Below are 20662 nucleotides of genomic sequence, written 5' to 3'. Positions count from 1 at the left end.
GTGGCAGCCTGTTCCACTCATTAATCACCCTCACTGCCAAAAAGTTTTTTCTAATATCTAATCTGTGTCTCCTCCCATTTAGTTTCATCCCATTGCTTCTAGTCTTTCCTTGTGCAAATGAGAATAAAGATGATCCTTCTACAATGTGACAGCCCTTGACATATTTGTAGACAGCTATTAAGTCTCCTCTCAGTCTTCTTTTTTGCAAGCTAAACATTCCCAAATCCTGTAACCGTTCCTCATAGGACATGGTTTGCAGACCGGTAATCATTCTGGTCGCTCTTCTCTGAACTTGCTCCAGTTTGTCGATGTGTTTTTTTTAAAATGTGGTGCCCAAAACTGGACACAGTATTCCAGATGTGGGAGGTCTGACCAAAGAGTAAAGTGCGATAATGACTTCACGTGATCTAGACTGTATGCTTCTGTTAATACATCCCAGAATTGTATTTGCCTTTTTTGCTGCTGCATCACACTGTTGACTCATGTTCAGTCTATGATCTATTAGTATACCTAAGTCTTTTTCACATGTACTGTTGCTTAGCTCTATTCCTCCCATTTTGTATATGCTTTTTTCATTTTTATTGCCCAGATGTAGTACTTTGCATTTTCCCTTTTAAAACCCATTCTGTTAGTTGCTGCCCTCTGCTCCAGTTTATTTAGGTCTCTGTGTGTGTGTCTCTCTGTGTGTGTCTCTCTCTCTGTGTGTGTCTCTCTCTGTGTGTGTGTGTCTCTCTCTGTGTGTGTGTGTGTCTCTCTCTGTGTGTGTGTGTGTCTCTCTCTGTGTGTGTGTGTGTCTCTCTCTGTGTGTGTGTGTGTCTCTCTCTGTGTGTGTGTGTGTCTCTCTCTGTGTGTGTGTGTGTCTCTCTCTGTGTGTGTGTGTGTCTCTCTCTGTGTGTGTGTGTGTCTCTCTCTGTGTGTGTGTGTGTCTCTCTCTGTGTGTGTGTGTGTCTCTCTCTGTGTGTGTGTGTGTGTGTCTCTCTCTCTGTGTGTGTGTGTGTGTGTCTCTCTCTCTGTGTGTGTGTGTGTGTGTCTCTCTCTCTGTGTGTGTGTGTGTGTGTCTCTCTCTCTGTGTGTGTGTGTGTGTGTCTCTCTGTGTGTGTGTGTGTGTCTCTCTCTGTGTGTGTGTGTGTGTCTCTGTCTGTCTGTCTGTGTGTGTGTGTGTGTGTGTCTCTGTCTGTCTGTCTGTGTGTGTGTGTGTGTGTGTCTCTCATAAAGATGTTGAACAATACAGGTCCCTCTCTCTTTGATAAAGATGTTGAACAATACAGGTCCCAGGACAGAGCCCTGTGGTACCCCAATTGGGACATTCATCCAACTGGATGTGAAGCCATTTACGACCATTCTTTGAGTCCGATCACTAAGCCAGTTATGAATCCACCTAACAGTTGCCTTGTCCATTCCATACTTGGTCATTTTTTTCAATAAGAATGGTGTGAGATACTTTGTCAAGATATACTATATCTACCGCATTTCCCTGATCCACCCAGTCAGTGATTCTGTCATAGAAGGAAATTAAGTTAGTCTGACATGACTTGTTAGTTACAAACCCATGCTGACTCTGGTTAATCACTTCATTCTCATCCAGGTACTTACATACATGTTGTTTAATAATTTGTTCAAAGATATCTATATATTTATTTTTTTTTATCATGGTTTTTCAGGCTGTGAGGTATGTTGGGCTTTAAATAAATCTGCTTTTTTTTTTTTGTTTGTTTTTTTTAAAACTTCCTTGTGTTTTGCTTTGACAATTTTATTGATATACTTGGGTGCATTTTTAATGTGTCTCTCCTGTGGATACGCACTTTAAAACGCATGTGGGTTCTTTACCTGCAGATTTTCTGTATCTAATGCAAGTCTATGGGGAAAATCCAGCCAGAACTCTCAGCGTACCAGGATGAGAAATTGACATATTGTGGATTTGAACCACGCACCACAGGTCAAATTACGCTGAGTTAAAAATCACAGTGGGCATGAGATTCCTATAAATCCCATCCACTTTGGAACTGAGACACTGTTTTTGACGTAGCGTTAAAAAAAACAAAACAAAAAAAGTGCGTTAAAAGTTCACTGTGTGAACAAAGCCTTAAGGATCACTTTGTGGGAGAGTGGGGTGCAATGGGAATTGGTACGTGAACAGATTTTCAACCAGGCCATTTAAATGCTTTTGTCCGTTTTTGACTGTGGTATTTAAAGGGATTGTCCAGGCTTGGAGCTAAGGTCTGCAGACTTGTGAATCCACACAGTGTGTGCTGTCAGGATTCTCCATTGCTGGGAGTGGAAGGTCATGTGACATCAACTATGCAATTTGCATATTTCCAGCCATAGTAGCACTGTACCTGTTACTTGTAAAGTGTCTTGAGAAAATAACTTGAAATAAATATGCTAATAAGAAGGCTTCAGTTTACAGTTGGTGGGGCCAAGAGTTTGGTGCCTGTTTATTCCTCCTCATTTGCAGATTGTGACCCTTCTCAATCATAGTGCTCGCATCTCTGGCATGTGCAGAATAAACTTGAATGTGTGTGCATGAGAAATAACTTTCTCACAATTACATAACTTTATTCTGGCATGATTTATCCCCTGCTGTCTCTAGCTCCAATTTCCAGTCCTCCCTAGTTTAGTTATAGAAGACTATTTGCTATGATGTCTCCTAGACACAGTAACACTTGTTCTGAAATGGCAACAGCATGGAAGACAATGCACAGCAGTACTGAGCTGTGTGGTGGTGATTCCAGCATTGTACGGAGTTATAATAATTGCTTAAATCTGCAGTAGATGTCTGTAATTCTCCCTTCCTCATCGTGTATCATGGGCAATCTGACGAAGATGGATTTGAGCTGAGGTGGTTTCAGAGTAGATGGTGGGGGGATGGGAAGATGTGGCTGATAAATGGAGAAAGAAGTTGTCTGATGTAAGAAATTCCAAAATTTATTGTATTCACTTGTATACAATTTTTGCCTCCAGTGTATAAGATAGACATAGCTGAAGTAGAGCGGGTACAGAGCCGAGCAACCAAGGTTTTTAAAGGAATGGGTGGACTGCAATACCAAGACAGTTTATCAAACTTGGACAAGGACCAAAGAAAAAAAATCCTGGCACTACCACCAAACCCAGTTGCCATGAAAAAGTAGGACCAAACAGCTTGAGCCTTGATATTTTTAAAAGCTTATGAAAATTCAGAGGAGAACAAAAGATACAACACTTGCCACTGGAAATTTCAATAAAATGTACTTTATTTATATACTTGGTGTTGATTTCCAATGTCAGTAAGTGGGAGAGGTAATTTTAATAAATTGATTCTCATACCTCAACTTTTATACCTCCTACATAATACTCCAGTATGGATCCCCACAACCTTATTTTATAAAAATACATAACTTGTTCAGAGAACTTTTATGGAAAAAGAAACAGGCCAGAATTAAACTAGAGACCCTGCAGCGAGGAAAAGATAATGGTGGATTAGCTATGCCGAATGCCTGGATCTACTTCTTGGCCTCACAAATGGAACAGTTTCAAGGTTTGGGAACAACCGAACACTGTTGGATATCAGGTCAACTAGTTGGAGAACAAACTAAATGGAAACTGCCAATGTCTGTAATAAACCTGGGTCCCCCTCGAGAGAATATCCCAAACTGTACCACGCTGAACCTGAAATATAATGTATGGGATCGAGGCAAGAATATGCTAGGAAAAGGGAAATTCTCCAACTACGTACCTCTATGGTATAACTAAAACATGCCAGAGATATATAAGCTAAAAGGCTTCAACAATTGGGAAGATGGGGGTATTTTTCTTTGGTCACAACTCCTAAATGAGTGAATATTTAAAAACTTAGAACAAATAAGAGCAGGCTACAATCTTACAAAATTGCTTCTGCGATAGACACAAAGGGTTTAATTTCCCATATAGATAAGCAGCTTATGGCTGTGCATTTAGAAAAGTATCCCATCACAGCCAAAGTAAAGTGGCAAAGAGATTTGGGTCCCCTATCTGAGGAACAATGGGAAGAGGTGTTGGATCTAATTCCTAAATTATCCTTGTCCGAATCACAAACCCTGTCTCAAATCTTTCTTATTCATAGTGTATAAGACCCGAGTGTCCTATTTAAAATTGGTAGAAGAGTGGACGATCTGTGTCCAAGATGCGAGAAAAACGACGCTTGTTTAATGCCCATGATGTGGGAGTGTATAAACTTTGGGAATTATTGAAAGAGGATAGTTTGACTTAATAAAATCAGTGTTTAGAATCCATATACATTTGGAACCCAAAATCTGCATACTTGGCCTGTTGGAGGAGCTACTGGATTCGGATTCCCTTATATCTATAGCTATCTCCCAAGTACTATTTCAAGCTAGAAAACTTTTAGCACTACATTGGATAGAAAAATCCCGCCCAATGATAGAAGACTTGAAATCCAAACTAAATAATGCCTTGTGTATGGAAAGGGGAACATACATTAAAAGAAACGGCCTTTAAAACATTTATAAAGCTATGGGAACAATGGTTAACGACTCTGGGGTTTTCATCGGAAAGCCTTCTTAGGCTATGTGTGCACGTTCAGGATTTGAAGCAGAAATTTCTGCAGCATTTCTGCATCTCCTTGGCAGGAAAAAAGCTGCGGGGGGGGGGGGGGGATCCACAGTTTTGACTTTTTTTTTTTTTTTTTTTTTCAGCGTTTTTGTACATCAATGAATGCTTTTTGGAGCTAAAGTTATTTTGGTTACATTGCTTTAACCCTTGGATTACTTTCAGAACTGGGGTGAGTATATTAGTTAATTTAAATGATTAATGTCTGTTGTATTTCTAAGAAAGTGTTTACTCTGTGTATTCAACTCTTTACTATACTTTAATTTGGTTTGGTGATGATTGACTCATTGTCATCACCAAACAAAAGAGCTAGGTTTCAGTTAATCCCATTCAACCAATCTCATTAGCATTTCCATTCATGTAATTTCTGGGGCAGCTGTATGCTGCTATTTTTAGCCTAGGAAGGTGCCATTAGGCAAACATGGTCCCTGGCCATTATTAACAGTTCACAGCTGTTTCTTTAGCCGCTATGTCCCCACGAACAGCAACAAGCAGCGCTTTGGATGCAGTGTATTTTTGCTGCGTCCAAAATGCGGTGTTCTAATGCCGCACTTTTGTTGCTGGTAATTGTGAATCCACCTTATATAATGACACTTCAATCGGTCAAAATCTGCAGCGGAGACTGGCGTGTCCGCTATAGAAATTGACATGCTGCAGGTGAGTTTTGGTACGTGTCCATGATCAGGAGCAGCTGCAGGTTTGATGCTGCATGTTTATACAGAGTCAAACCTGCAGCATACAGATGTTACAGCATAGTGTATGGGATTTCTAGAAATCCCATATCCACTATGCGTGCATCAGAGGCTGCAAATCACCTGTGGACCCTGACATGTGGCGTGTCTTTCAGGATCCCATGTCAAACTCTCTTGCAGAGTCGCTAGTCTCCGCAACAGAAATTTGACCACTAGAAAGTATTGAATGTGATAAACCCGCATGGTTTAGTGAACACATGCGGCTTTACCTGCGTTAAATAGAACGTAGCATTTTGGACGCAGCAAAAATGTGTCGAAAGCGCTGCTATGTCCGGATCATGGACACAGAGCCTAAAATTTAAGGGAATTTGAGGGAAAACGGACTGCTGGGGCCTGATATTAGTAGCCGGGGAAGCTGCTGAGAGCTCACGTGACCTCAAGTCCTGGCAGCGCAGCGATGTACACTGCCAGGAACAATCGGTCTCCTGTCAGTGTGCCGCCGGGCTGAACACATCGTCGGGGACATCGCAAGGACCAGGAGGACACCGGGGGATACCGGACAGGTGAGAAGGTGTGTGGTGTTGTGTGTGTTTTTTTTTTTTTTTTTTTTTTTTTTTTACACCGCGCGCAGCTCCGGCTCAGCTGAGGACACGACTACTCCCCTCAGCTGCCCCGCTCTTGGTGTTATCAGCGGGACTGGCGGTCGGATGATGGGAGTAGTAGTCTTCCCTAGCCAACCCGGATACCACTCAATGTGCGTTTATGCAGCCTTTTCAGCCCATTGACTTTCATTGAAGCGCAGCAAATCCGCAGGTATAAATATAGTTCAAACAAAGTCGATGGGCGGGAAATGCTGCAGAAACGCTACATAGAAAGGTCATGCTGCGTTTTTAAACGCAATGACGATCCTCAGTGGAAATTTCCGCATCACGTGCACAGCACACCAGGATTGCCATTGCATTAGCTGGCAGACCGATTGGCAAGCATTTTTGATGCATTTCCACGTGAAAAACCACCACGAAAACGCATCAAAGATGCTGCATGTGCACTTAACCTTAGATCTTGGAAAACTATGGGGTCCTAAATAATTACATGTAAATGCTGTAATTCTCTGTATTTATTGCAATACAGAAGCAGTCAGATGGTATTCATTTATATTTGTATTCATACATGGAATATGTAGTAAGAGAATGATAATACCTTCGATGACCGCTCATATGAACTGGTTTGTATTTGGTTGATTTTATGTTTTTCTATTTGTGTTTCTATTTAGTTTTGATTCATTATAAAAACAAATGAAAATGTTAATGTATCTTTATCTTTCACAATAAAAAATGATCTGATTGAAAAAATTTACTTTTATTTAGTTCACAGGATTTCAGACAAAGACATCAGTGAAATGAGCAACAGCTGTGTTGTGTGAGTATACACTTCTTGTGTGGAGTGGAATTTTGGGGGGGGGGGGGGACTGAAATTTTTACTTTATTTGTTTTACATTGCAATAAAAATTACCTTGTAGTATACCTCTGACACCAAACTCCAACACCACCTACACCTCACTAAACTTGCGGTTTTTGTCATGGAACGTGGCGGGCCTTAACATCCCTCTTTAAACGCAAAAAAGTTTTGAGCCACCTGAGACTATTCTTGCCAGATGTGGTCTTTCTTCAAGAGATACATTGGAGAGCTGCCAAGCCTGGTAAATTATTAGCACCTTGGATAGGCGATTGTTATGCTGCCTCAGATAATTCATCATCATGCGGAGTAGCCATTCTTATTAAGAAGGGCCTTCCATGTTCCATTCAAGATTCAATTAGCGACAGCCAGGGTAGATATATGATCCTGAAAGTGGAAATAACCGGAAAAATATAGTTCTTTGTCAATCGCTGTGCTCCCAACCATGACCAACATTACTTCTACACATCGATTCTCCATATTCTTTTGGGACTTGGGCCTAACAATCTAATAGTAGGAGGAGACTTTGTACTAAGTTAATGTCCTACCTTAGACCACTCCTCACCCTCTACACAGACCTCAGCACCCACTGCTTCCCTCTTACACTTCATGGAACAGCTTTCACTCTGCGACCCATGGAGAATGACTGACTGATTCCGCATGCCACTCCCTTACCCATCAGTCTTTCTTCATTTCCACACAACTTTTTACCCAACATCATGATTCCTGCATCCACCCAATACTGAACTCAGATCATGCTCCTATTTCACTTTTCCTGACTTTAACATTCCAAGCTCTGGGACACAACATTGGAGGTTTCCGTCCTACCTGGCAGAATCTGATGATTTCAAGGCCATTCTTAAATTACACTGGAATGACTTCCTAGGTGACAATATCATCCACACTGACAATATCCCTTTACTCTGGGCCACTTCTAAGGCCGTTATGAGAGGCCATATCATCAGTTATCTGTCATGTAGGAGGAAGGCACACTGAAAGAAATTTGACGCCTTACACACCTCCCTCCATCCCCTGATGCATAACAAGCTTATTCTATGGCCAAACATCTTCTGGACTCTTTTATACATTCCCAATCACATTGGCAGATCCAATTAACACAAAATAAATTATACCCCTGGGGAAATAAAACTGGCAAATTGTTAGCCACCCTAACTAAACACAAGCAACCCTACATGCCAGTTATTAAATTGCAGAATCCCATAACAGGCTCGCAGACGACTGACTGTGAAGAGATCGTACAAATTTTCAGTGATTATTATTAGTGTTGAGCGAGTATGAATTGTTAACCCCTTCGTCGAGCACACTCGGGTGCTCACCGAGTATTTTCGGCGTGCTCGGCATCGCTGAAAGTGTTGCCGCGGCTGTATGTGTCACATCTGTCACACACCTGTGACACATGCAGGGATTGCCTGACAAGCTGCATGTGTTTAACAATTCATTCTTGCTCAACACTAATTATTGTGAGGATCTATACAGAGCTTTCCCTGCCAACCTTCCGGCGATTAATCAAGTTCAGAAAGGTGTTAATCTCCCATCCCTAGCCACTGAACAACAAATAATGTTCTACTCAATGATAACAGAAGCTGAAGTGAGGCAAGCTATAACAGACGCATCCAGCAGTAAGACCCTGGGCCCTGATGGTTTCTCTGCTGAATAATATAAGATTCTATCCCCTGACTTAGTACCCATTTTGACTAACCTTTTTAATGCAGCTTTCCTTCAGGGGGCCTCTATCAAGCAATATACTGAATCACGCACCATAGTTATCCCTAAACCTAACAGAGACCCATTATTGCCACAATCCTACCGCCCAATCTCACTCCTTAACCATGATTATAAACTCCTGGTGAAGATCTTGGCAAACCGTCTACAAGTGTTGCTGCCTGGCCTTGTGTGTGAGGCTCAGACGGACTTTACACAGGGACAAAGCAGTGTGGCAAATATACGCCTGGCGATCGCAACCACAGTCTTGGCCCAAGACGCAACCCGACCACCCGCAATGCTGATGAGTCTAGATGCCGAAAAGGCCTTTGACAAGGTGGCATGGCCTTTCTTGTATGAAGTTCTGGGCAGGGGAAATTTTGGCCCGAGGTTCCTACAATATTTTCAGTACCTTCATATAAGTACAAATACTTGTGTGACTGTTAATGGATGTGGTGCACCAGCAATAGATCTCTTTTGGGGAGTCAAACAGGGATGCCTTCTGTCACCCCCTTCTTTTTAACTGCTCTATAGACCCCTTACTATGCCACCTATTACAGACCCCTACATTTAGGTGACTTATGGTGGGCTCTAGAGAGTTAGAGGTCGCGGCATTTGCGGATAACATTCTGCTGGTAGTAACTAACCCCAAACAGGTCCTGCATTCCCTTATGTGAGAATTAGAAGACAAAAGAGGTTTATTGGGCTATATCAATTGGGATAACAGAGGTGATGATACTACGTAGCCCCTCCAGACCGTTATGGGCATCAGGATTCCCCTCTCAATGGGCTACTAGTTCATTGAAATACCTGGGAGTACAAGTCACGAGACATCTGGCTAAATTATACAAAACTAATATCAATTTATATCTTAATAACTTGGAATCCACCTTGGCTAAACAGAAGGACTTTAGTCTGTCATACCTAGGTAGAACCAATTTAATTCAGAATTTCCACGTCTTCTCTATCTTTTTCATACTCTCCCAATCTAGCTAGCACCTAAAGAGGAGAAACGGATCAACTATCTATATCGTTCATTTATCTAGGAGGGAAAAAAGCTGCGTATAGCCTTTAAATTACTCCAACAGCTGAAGGGAAATGGGGGGGGGGGGGGCTAATAAACTTCCCTGATATTAGACACTATAACCTAGCATCCCTATTCCGGATGGTGGTGGACTGGCTGGGAGGGACATCCTGCTATGCCCAGTATGGCCTAGAGTGCTGGCTCTACCCGCTCTCTTACACCTGCCTTATACTGAATTGTCAGCTGAGGTAAGAGCGAACCCACTCCTGGTGTCTACATGGAAGGCATGGCAGAAAATACGCCGACAATTTCGTCTATCTCTTTCTCCCATTCATTGGTAACCCTCATTTTCAACATGGACATTCTCACCCTGTCTTTTCTCCATGGTACTCTCAAGGTATAACCTCTATTAAACACTTGGTCCACTTAGAGGAACGCTGTATGTACTCAGTAGAGGAGATTCAGTCTAAATACCCTACCGTCATATTCCCTTCTTTCCAATATCTACAAAGTAAAAGTTACGTAACAAAGATACTAGCACATCTTCCTGAGCAGGAGTGGAGACCATGCCTGCTTAGATGGTTCACTAAATCTAATTCCTCATCTGGCCAAATAACCACCAACTACAAATTCATACATGTTGCCCTGGATTATGAGCAATCCCAATTTACACTAACAAAATAGCAGATTGAGGACCCTACCTTGTCCTGTAGCACCATTCTGAAAGCTCTACATCAAGCCCACAAATTCCTCCCTTCAGCTCACATTCTAGAAATGAGGCTGAAAATCTGTCATCGATCCTATTTAACTCCGCAAAAAGGTCATAGAATGGGGCTGTACACAGCTTTCATGTGCTTTAAGTGGCACTCCCCCGAAGCCAATTTGTTCCATTGCTTGTGGACATGCCCTTTTGATTCAGAGTGCGACAATATACCACCACACATCTGACAAACTTCTCTCCTGATGAGCCTCTATGGGCCATCTTTGGATATTTAAAGCCAGATAAATATACATGCTCTCCAGGGACCCATAAACTACTACATTTGATGGTGGCAGCTGGTATTAAAGCCATTCTGTAGGTATGGATCCACGACCAATCTCCTCCTTTCAAGGTCTTTCTAGATAAACTGTCGTTTCTGCTTCAGGTGGATTGGGCTGAGGCTCCTTGCATAAGGAGGGAAGGGTGCAGTCCTTCTTTTGAAACTTTGGAAAGTTTCATCTCCCTGCTTCCACAACACATTCAGGATGACATTAAAACTTGTTTTCAACCAACCGTGTGGTATCAAGGGCAATTACTATTAGGAGAAGGGCCTATATAGAAATATTTTTGTGAGAACCGCTGCGTGCAGACACTGCTGGGTATTGGAGTTCTGCTCTGATGTCAGTGGGTCCTGCACAACTCTCAAAGAGTTTAAGGTTATGCACCCATGTTGGGTGTTCAATATGCAAGAGATGTACCTGTTTCAGACATATTCTCATTTCCCTTCCTTTACTCCGATTTCACAGTTTTTAGTTTTTTCCTTTTTAAATCAATGTAATTGTGCCTGGAATATATAGATAGAGAGAGAGAGAGAGAGAGATATAGATCTCAAAAGTTTGGACACACCTTCTCATTTAAAGATTTTTCTGTATTTTCATGACTTTGAAAATTGTACATTCACACTAAAGGCATCAAAACTATGAATTAACACATGTGGAATTATATACTTAACAAAAAACTGTGAAACAACTGAAAATATGTCTTATATTCTAGGTTCTTCAAAGTAGCCACCTTTTGCTTTGATGACTGCTTTGCACACTCTTGGCATTCTCTTGATGAGCTTCAAGAGGTAGTCACCGGAAATGGTCTTCACTTCACAGGTGTGCCCTGTCAGGTATAATAAGTGGGATTTCTTGCCTTATAAATGAGAAGGTGTGTCCAAACTTTTGGCCTGTACTGTATTAGTTTTGTTTTTCATTTTAATGTTTTTAATCACCATATTCTGTGCTCCATAACTTTTCTAATTGTTGATAGTGTTGTAGAAGGGCTTTTACTGGACTTATCTTATTGGTCCCATTTTTTTTTTTTTGGTCTATATGAACTTATGAATTTTTTTTTCTACTCCATTTTTTTAAACCGTGACTAAACAGCAATTCTACTTATTATTTTTATTTTTTTTTTTAAATTGCCATTTCTGTATGGGATCATTATATTTCTGTTTTATTAGTTTGGACAATTAAGCACACAGCAATACTAAATATGTGCTATAAATCTATTATGGCAGCTCGCAATCGTTTGGTAGAGGGAAGAGTGGCCTTCAGAATGGACTTCCACCACATTGGAAATTGTTCAAATGCTGCGGTCAGCTGCTTGTCCTGCCTTTACTCTTCATTTGCCCTTCTTTTTCTGTAACTTCCAGCATGTCCTGCCCCTCTTGTTTGTCTGACATCCAGCATAGCTTGATGTCCAGGTCCCTGCTGTGCCAATACCATGGGTCCATATGTCCACATTGACCTGTGGTTTTGTGAATACACCTCATCAGGTGAGCGCTAAACAAATACTAAAACCATGGATTTCATTTGCTGTTGTCAATGGAGGACTTATTTAGACAGGCTTTGCAACTTGCTGTGAGCCAATGGGAGCTTGTCCAAGCTATACAAGCAAGCTCTCTCGGCCCATATGGATGCACTACCTCAGAGACCTGCTACAGTCTGGACATTCTGTTTGGGGAACAACTTCACATTTACTTGCTCTTGGCTGACTTGATGGGTATCCTAATGCCTCATGTATCTTTGTGAACCAATGCACTATGCTTTTAGCTTTGTCATCAGAGTTTTTTTTTTCTGACCGATCGGAAGTGGGATACATTTTTTCTTTATCTGGAAAAGCTTTGGCATGGGCCATACCATTAAGGGAGCAGGACAACTCTAGGATTCATTCTCTACGCACCTTCTAGTCTGCCATTTATACAATGTTTGATGAACCAGGTTGTGTCTAAGCTGCTGTTTCTATACTACAGCTATTTTCATATTTTCACATATCCAGTAATGATCTATTAGAACAGATCCAGCAGAAATCCATTAGGAATAAAGTTGTGCTGACACAAATTTTTAATCTGCTTTTCACTAACTGATCTCTGCTCGATCATTTTTCTTTTAACATTCGAGTCAGTGGGCAACGGATCCTTTAATACGGCATCCATTGTCTATTTCTAATAGACCCGACAAGAAATGGCTTTTTCTTGGCTAAGGCTACATGCTCCTGTGTTTGCTTGATCATGTGGTTTTCATAATTGACTGAAAGCTCTATCTCAACCACCTTCTCTGAAACTCTGGTCTGCATCCATGCCCCTTACCAGGACTTTGCTGATGTCTTCTCTAAGAAAAAGGCTGAGTCCCTACCTCCACAACTGCCATTTGACTATGCCATTCCCTTTCTTCCAGCTATATACTACAGAGAGTTTGGGAAGTGGGTTAATTCTAAATCTTCATCTCTGGCTGGTGCAGGCTTGTTAATAACAAGAAACACTGGTCTTTGAGACTGTGGATAGACTATCTGGTCTGAAAGACTGTTTGCCCTTTAAATTATTTAATGAGATTAACGGTGCTAACATCTTCACCAAATTAGATCTGCATGAACCTTAAAACCTAATTCAAATTAATGAGAGAGTTAAATGGAAAACGGCGTTCTGATGGTCACTATGAATATCTAGTAATATCTTTTGGTTTATGCAAAGCATCGTCTGTGTTCCAGCACTTTGTGAATGAAATATTTTGCGATGTCCTGTACCAATAGTTAGGTCCAGAAATATTTGTACAGTGATCAAATCTTTGTGATTTTGGCTTCTGCATACAACTATTTTTTATTTAAAATGAAAACAACTGAGATGCAGTTGAAGTGTAGACTTTCTGGTTTAATTAAAGGGGTTGAACAAAAATATCCTGTGAAATGTTTAGGAATTGCAGCCATTTTTCTACAAAGCCTCATTTCAGAAAGGGGGGCTCAAAAAGTAATTGGACAAATTGACCTTACCATAAATAAATGTTCATTTTTTAATACTTTGTAGAGAATCCTCTGCAGGTAATGACTTTGCAGGTTCCTTAAGGGCCTAGGGTACTCTGTAGCCAGGCCGGCAGTCTTCCAGTGAGGTCACGGTGGCAGTGGCCCAGCTCCGTGGCCCTGGCCGAGCAGATGAAGGGAGTATTTACAGGGGATCTGTAGTCTGTGACTCCACCTGTGGTACCTGGTCAGGGATGACCAGCGCTGCTGAGTGGACCCTGGGGGATAGATGGTATAGCAGCTGGCATGAAATACTTCCCATGGGTGAAGCGGGCCCCCAGTGATTTAGAAAGCTTATATGAAGGATGGCAGCGGGGGAAACGGGGTGCGGAGAGCAGGGCGGCAGCAGTGTTGATAGTCGCGGTGGTAGTACAGCTGCGGGGAGGCACAGAAGAAGACAGACACGAGGAATGCAGTCCGGTTACCTTTACTGCAGAGAAAGCTGTGGAGTCCAGGGCACTGGTCACTAGGTCCAGGAGGGTCCGGTCAGCCTGGAAGCAATCGGAGTCCACCCCGTCAGGTGGGTTTGGAGGCCTGCCTGCTGTGCTTCTCCCTATAGCCAGATGGAGATTATCAGCAAGAGGATGATGCAGCCAAGGAGCAGAGTGGTGAGCACAGTGAGTAGAATGGCGCTGAGAAAGCATGCGGGTTGTCGGCATGACACGCATCAATGAACACTAGTGACCCAGTGTGGTGAACCCTCTGTATTTGCTCTCATGAAATCTTCTCTTTATGGCAGACTTAGATACTGAAACACCTACTTCCTGGAGAGTGTCCTTCACTTCAGTGGATGTTGTGAAGGGGTTTTTCTTCACCATGGAAAGGATTTTGCAACTGTTTTCTTCTGTAGTGTCTAGGCCTTTTTGACTTCACAAGGTCAATAATATTTTGTTTTTGTTTTTTCTTTTGCAGAATGTACCAAATGGTTGATCTGGCCATTCCTAACATTTCTGCTATCTCTTTTGATGGATTTTTTTTTTCTGACTGATGATGCTCTGTTTCTCTGAGAGCTCTTTTGACCGCATGTTATGGGTTCGAAGCCACAGCTTCCAAATGCAAATGCCACACCTGGAATCAGCCCCAGTTTTTTTGTCTGCTTAATGGATGGATTAATGAGGGAATAGCTCATGCAGCACATTAAAGAGCTTTTAAGATAACTGTTCAATTTTTTGGTCTCTTTATAAAAAGAGGCAGCTACATATTAAAGAGCTGTAATTCCTAAACCCTTACTCAAATTAGTATGTGAATACCCTCAAAATAAAGCAGAGAGTCTGCACTTTAAGCCCATATTGATTACCAAAATATATTCAACATCGTTATTTAAAGAGCTAAAATGACAAAACTTGTCACTGTCCAAATATTTCATAGTATGTTCTAGCCTGTATGGATGACATCCTAATCTTCCCCAGAGATTTGGACTCAGTCTCCATGGCAGTTCCATTATGAAGAGACTGCAACAAGAAACATGATTTAAGTTCTTGGTAGGCTTGAACAGCGGAATCTAACTAGTTCTGAGAATGAATGCCCTTCCCAGTTATGGCCTTAAGAGAAGCCACTACTTAGGAGTAGTTTTTAATGAACTGGCTGTAATCATTTGCAAAGCCAAGGAATCTTTAAATAGTTTTGAGAACAACATTTTCTGGCTAATAAAAAAAAAAAAAAAAAAAAAAAAAAAAAAAGCAGAAACGTTTTGTGAATTAATATGTAGAGCTACCGATGAGATGATGTACCTGATTAATAGCCGTTCATGGCACTCAAATAGACATATCTCCAATTAATAGCATGATGGTTTCCTCTGCTGATATCCTGTCAAGCCATCCTGATGTCAACAATTGTTTTTCCTTGAACTTTATGCCCCTGATATTGTTGTAGGAGCAGTTCTTTCACAACATTTCCCTGGATCGAGAACTCATCCCTGCAAATTCTTCTCCAAGAAATTTTTTCCAGCAGAACGAAATTATTCCACTAGTGACAAAACATCTTGGCCATAAAATTTGCTCTTGAGGAATAACCACATCTACTTTGAAAGCGCTAAATTGTGAGTAGCCATCTATAAAGACCTAAAAAAATTAGAAATATCCAGTCAGCCCATAGGCTGAATCCCCATCAAGCTCGATGGTCATTCCTATTTCTCCAGTTTGACGTCATCTTTGGGAAAGTGAAAAAATGGTAATCTGCTCACCTTCCAGAGAGGACAATTCCATGTGAATACCACTTGTATTCACATAGAAACCCTGATAGACGTTCTTTGGTCAGGGTGTGGTGCAAGGAGTGTAGAAACACACCAGGCTGATATCCAGGTCAGAAAAAGGTTTGACTTAATCCTCACCTACTATGCAGCTGAGAAAAAAAAACACTTTTGATCCTTTATGCCACTGAAGAAATGCCCTCACATGTAGTTTAACCTGAATGTATCCTTACTACCATCTCTTTTAATTATCCACCTAAAGGATGGTATTTAATCTCAAAAAGCACTGCACAGAAGAAAGTCTGATCGTGGGCCCATTCGTTTCTACAGACACCCTGGAGTTAAACGAATTGCTGTTCTCCTTTTTTTGTTTCCATTGGTGGTTCAGTAATTCAGTTTCAGAGTTTTCTGGGAAATCTCTATTTCTCACAGTTTATGGTCGAGAACCACATCTTCATCTGCCAGTTGTGTAAACAGCTTCTCGCAGGACATATATAGCATCTGAACTGAAGTGCAATCCAATTTGTCTGCAGCTGTCATTAAAGCAAAAAAGAGTGATGATAGACAACATTGACATGTTCCCAATATCTCATCTGGAGATAGTTTGGCTTTCCACCAAAAAGATAGTTTTGAAGATTCGTTCTAAAAAGTTGACTCTTAAATTCATCAGCCTATTTCAAATTGTTCGGCAAATTAATCCTGGTCACTTTTTGCCTAAAACTACCTACTAAGCTAAACATTATTAATGACTTTTATATCTACCTACTACATCCACTGATTCTTAACAAGTTCATTCTTACAGTTGACAGTTCCTGCTTCTGCCGCTTATGGAGACAGAGTTTGAGATTAAGCAAATTTTGGACTATAAGAAATAGGAATCACTTTCTCTTAATAGACTGGGCCCTTCCCCTATGGCCATTGCTGTTTTGGATTTCTTTAACCAATGAACATTTAAGACAATTGAATTTATTATTAGAAAAAAAAATAAGATTTCTTAAATGGAATCAAAAAACGATACTGAAACCATTCAAAATTTAAATGTTACAATGGAATATCCTAGTGCCAAAAGGTTTAAAAAAAAAAAAAATAGGTTATATGGACATCTAATATTACCTATCCTTTGGATTGGTCATCACTCAAAGTCCTTAGTCCGACACCTTGCACTCACACAGATCAGCTGCCTGGTGTAAACATTGAACAGGGCAGCATAGTACAGCTTCATTTAATGTGCAGTTGCTGCGGCCAAAAAGTGCACATTAGCTCCAGACTACAAGGAGTGTAATGGGTGCTAAATTCTTCCCCAATTATGCAAATATATACCTTGCATAATTGGAGATCACTTCATAATCCATATTGAAGTAAATATATTCAATCCACACAGTTATGTGTAATAATGAGAAATGACACCGGGAAAAAGTATTGAGCACACTTACTGAAATGTATTTAATACTTCGTACAAAAGCCTTTGTTGATGATGACCGTTTCAAGAAGCTTACTGTATGGAGAAACTAGGCACATGCATTGCTCAGGTGTGATTTTGGCCCATTCTTGCACACACACTTCAAACCCTGAAGGTTCCCTGGCTCCTTCTATGAACTCTGAGCTTTAGTTCCTTGTTTCAACTTCATCATCTTGTCAATGGAAGCAGATTTTATTTTTTTCAAGAATGTCTCAGTACATTTGTTCATTCATCCTTCCTTCAATTATATGAAGTTTGCCAGTGCTCAATGCTGAAAAACAGCCCCACACCTTGATATTCCCATCTCCAAACTTCACTGTTGGTATGGTGTTTTTGGGGTGATATGCAGTGCCTTTTGGCCTCAACTTGGTGTGTATTATGACATCCACAGAGTTAAATTTTGGTCTCATCTGACCAGACCATATTCTCCCAGTATCTTACCGGCTTGTCTAAATGTTGTTGAGCAAACTTTAAACTTGCTTGAACATGCTTTTTTTGTTCAGCAATGGAGTCTTGCATGGGGAGTGTGCATACAGGCCATGGAGGTTGAGTGCATTACTTTGAAACAGTTGTACCTGCTGATTCCAAGTCTTTATGTAACTCTCCACAAGTGTCCTTAGGCTCTTGGACAACTCTTCTGATAATTCTTTTCACTACTGTCTTAAATTTTGTGGAGAGCACCTGGTCATGGCTGGTTTATGCTGAAATAATGTTCTCTCCACTTCCGGATTATGGACCCAACAATGCTCACTGGAACCTCCAGTATAGAATTTCTTCTGTAACCAATGCCTTCAGTATGTTTTTCAACAATAAGGTTGTGGGGGCCTTGAGACAGGTCTCGGTAATGAGCCACCTTTTTATAGGCCATCAGTTGAACTAGCTGATATTATTCTAATTACTGTTATGACTGAGCCCGAACACTCATACAGGGATGAACAAACCAGGGGGATGTTAATCCTGCACGCCACAGGTTTGTATACAGACCAATCAATCTCTAACCTGATGCTGATTTGTCCTTGCATGACCATGGAGGTTGGCACCCTAAATTATGTAATGGCACCTCCATTCAATGTTGGCTGACCCTGAGTGCCCTTAACTGCACCCTCAACTATACACAGAGTGCAACCCAAAATCACAACAGAATGGAGTGCACACAGACAAGAGGGTAAGAGACAGGGCTAAAGACATGTTCACATAGTCATGAATGATAGACGGAAGGAAGATAAAGGAATGCAAAAAGACCTTTGGTATATGTGAGAACCCACAGACCCTTCATGTAATAAAATGGGAAAAGAGCTGAGGAGGGGGAATATGCAAACAAACCGCAGAAGAAGCAATAGAGAAAACCTCAGCAAGATAATCCTTCACTAAGGAGCTGGGACTCCAAACATCCAGCTAACTTGGAATATAGCAGGCAAAGACTGCATGTGCCAGGTGAGTATAAATAGCCCTTCCTAAGATGTGATAGGACAAACCAAAAAGAGAAAGTGAAAACAAGTGTATAGAAGCAGCAAAGACAGGAGCATTATCAGCAGTTGGACAGATACAACACCGGCTGTGGTCAAACAAAGGGAAACCGACCAACAGCCAGAGATTACAGGATTGAGTCCCAGAGTAGAGCCATAACAATTACTGAGATTTCAGCTGATGTCAGGACTTTCCATGGCTTTTTGCACCTTGCTTTTTTTCATCTGTTCAATACTTTTTTTTACTCTCATTTCTCATTATTACACAACTTAAAGGGGTTGTCCGGTCAAAACCGATAAGTCTGTATTCACTCTGTGTGACTGCAGACTTATGAATCACCCCCCAGGATTCATAAGACTGCAGTCACACCGAGTCAATACAGACTTATCGGTTTTGACCGGACAACCCCTTTAATTTATGGGCATCTATGGTTTGATTTCTTTGCCTTTGTGTGGATTAGATAGATTGTTACTGACATCTGGTGCGAATTTCATGTCAATAGCACCTCTTAGAAATATATATTTACTTAGAAAATTGGTGACGTGTTAAAGGGGTATTCCCATCTACAAGATCCTATCCCAATATCTAGTAAGTGTAATAATAATATCTAAAAACAGGTATCAGTAATATATCCTAAAGTAAACGGTATATAGGATAGACAGGTGAGCAACAGTACAACTATGAAGCGATCACATGAGCAGTGTATATAAAATGGATAAGGGTATTGCTTATACATACATATTACATCCTAATGCACAAGGCATTCTCATCAAGGCTAACCCAATATAATGAATTGGGGAAGCGCAGAGAAACACACAAAGGTGTCTACTCCAAGAACCAAATGTATAGGTAGAAAATTCAGTTACGTTTGTCCTAAACACAAAAATGTGTTGCCTATCCTTAGCAGTGGTTTCCTAGCAGCTATTTTACCATGAAGGCCTGCTGCACAAAGTCTCCTCTTAACAGTTGTTGTAGAGATGTGTCTGCTGCTAGAACTCTGTGTGGCATTGACCTGGTCTCTAATCTGAGCTGCTGTTAACCTGCGATTTCTGAGGCTGGTGACTCGGATAAACTTATCCTCAGAAACAGAGGTGACTCTTGGTCTTCCTTTCCTGGGGCGGTCCTCATGTGAGCCAGTTTCTTTGTAGCGCTTGATGGTTTTTGCAACTGCACTTGGGGACACTTTCAAAGTTTTCCCAATTTTTCGCACTGACTGACCTTCATTTCTTAAAGTAATGATGGCCACTCGTTTATCTTTACTTAGCTGCTTTTTTCTTGCCATAATACAAATTCTAACAGTCTATTCAGTAGGACTATCAGCTGTGTATCCACCTGACTTCTGCACAACACAACTGATGGTCCCAACCCCATTTATAAGGCAAGAAATCCCACTTATTAAACCTGACAGGGCACACCTGTGAAGTGAAAACCATTTCCGGTGACTACATCTTGAAGCTCAACAAGAGAATGCCAAGAGTGTGCAAAGCAGTCATCAAATCAAAAGGAGGCTACTTTGAAGAACCTAGAATATAAGACATATTTTCAGTTGTTTCACACTTTTTTGTTAAGTATATAATTCCACATGTGTTAATTCATAGTTTTGATGCCTTCAGTGTGAATGTACAATTTTCAGTCATGAAAATACAGAAAAATCTTTAAATGAGAAGGTGTGTCCAAATTTTTAGTCTGTACTGTATGTGTTACTCAGGTTGCTCTCCTCTGTAAACTGAAACCTACTAAATTTCTGCCAGCATGTTAAATGCTGGGAGTTAACTCTCAAAGGTTGTGGTTTTATGGGAATGGCAAAGAGGGTGGGAGGCCATTCCCCTACCTCCTCTCGGTGTGGGGCTTGGAGAAGGAAATCTCCAGGCTGTGTTGGGCTGAAGCCAGAGAGCAACACCGGCGGCCTGGTGTTGCTGAAGACTTCGCTGTGCTACCTGGAGCAGGCCGAGCCTTGCTTGCTAATAGACTTTGTTGTACTTTCTCCTTTGTTTTCCCATTAATCCCGAGAGGGCCTGTTTATTTTTACGGG

General features: G+C 41.1%; 1 protein-coding gene across 1 annotated transcript in view; it reads left to right on the top strand.

The window, feature by feature from the left end:
* The window catches only part of MLLT3 (MLLT3 super elongation complex subunit), a 388749-nt gene that overhangs the window by 12787 nt on the left and 355300 nt on the right, over positions 1-20662 (top strand). The window contains exon 2 of the mRNA XM_073666190.1: positions 6644-6695. The gene's annotated coding sequence lies outside the window, so the exon portion shown is untranslated. The remainder of the gene's footprint in view (positions 1-6643; positions 6696-20662) is intronic.

Source organism: Phyllobates terribilis, unplaced genomic scaffold (genome assembly GCF_046119375.1).
Source record: "Phyllobates terribilis strain yellow unplaced genomic scaffold, ASM4611937v1 Scaffold_1__5_contigs__length_1240528914, whole genome shotgun sequence".
In the NCBI taxonomy this organism is placed as follows: Eukaryota; Metazoa; Chordata; class Amphibia; order Anura; family Dendrobatidae; genus Phyllobates; species Phyllobates terribilis.
Note: the sequence above shows the minus strand (reverse complement) of the source record. Positions and strands in the feature narration are given on the sequence as shown.